Raw genomic sequence first — 756 nt, forward strand, 5'->3', positions numbered from 1 at the left:
TCAAGAGGAATGGATAACAGATCAATATAATACACCCATGGACTGCATTTCTACCCTTAGATGGCGGTTCAATCTGGTTCAGCCTCTAACCACAGATCACTAATCTCACATGTTGCTATTGGATCCAGACTTCCATTTTGTTTTTAAGCTGCAAGTGAAAGCTGGTGAGTGCATGCATAGGTATGAACGTGTGTGTGTGTGTGTGTGTGTGTGTATGTGTGTATACATACAGGTGAGTGTGCATATGTGTGTGTGTGTGTCAGTGTGTGTTAATAGCCTTGTCTAATCCACAGTAAATTCTTCATGCACAAACCATCCATCCACAATGTCGACTTCTTCCTCAGCTGCAAGGAATAAGCTTTAAACAGTTCTTCTTCTTCTTGTAGTTGTACGTTCCAGTAGAGTCCATGCTGTTTGTGTTGTTGTTCTTGTTGTTGTTGTTGTGTATTTTAGGCTATTTCAAAGTGATCAATAATAGATTGTTAGAGATTTCAGGGTCAATGGGGAGAGACAGACAGACAGAGAGAAGTTAATTAGTTGTGATGGAGATGGCAGGGGTAGAGCACATGAATGTGTGTGGTGTTAGAATGGACAGTGAGTGATTGGCGGTAGCGGCAGTGGTGATGGGTGGGGGTGGGGGTGAACTAGTGGCTATGATGATAATGATGATGGTGATGATGACAAAAATGATAAAAATGAAGTAATAAACGTTGTAATAATGGTGGTGGGGGAGGTGGTGTTTGTGATGGGGAGGTG

Source organism: Octopus bimaculoides, chromosome 24, assembly GCF_001194135.2.
Source record: "Octopus bimaculoides isolate UCB-OBI-ISO-001 chromosome 24, ASM119413v2, whole genome shotgun sequence".
NCBI lineage: Eukaryota > Metazoa > Mollusca > Cephalopoda > Octopoda > Octopodidae > Octopus > Octopus bimaculoides.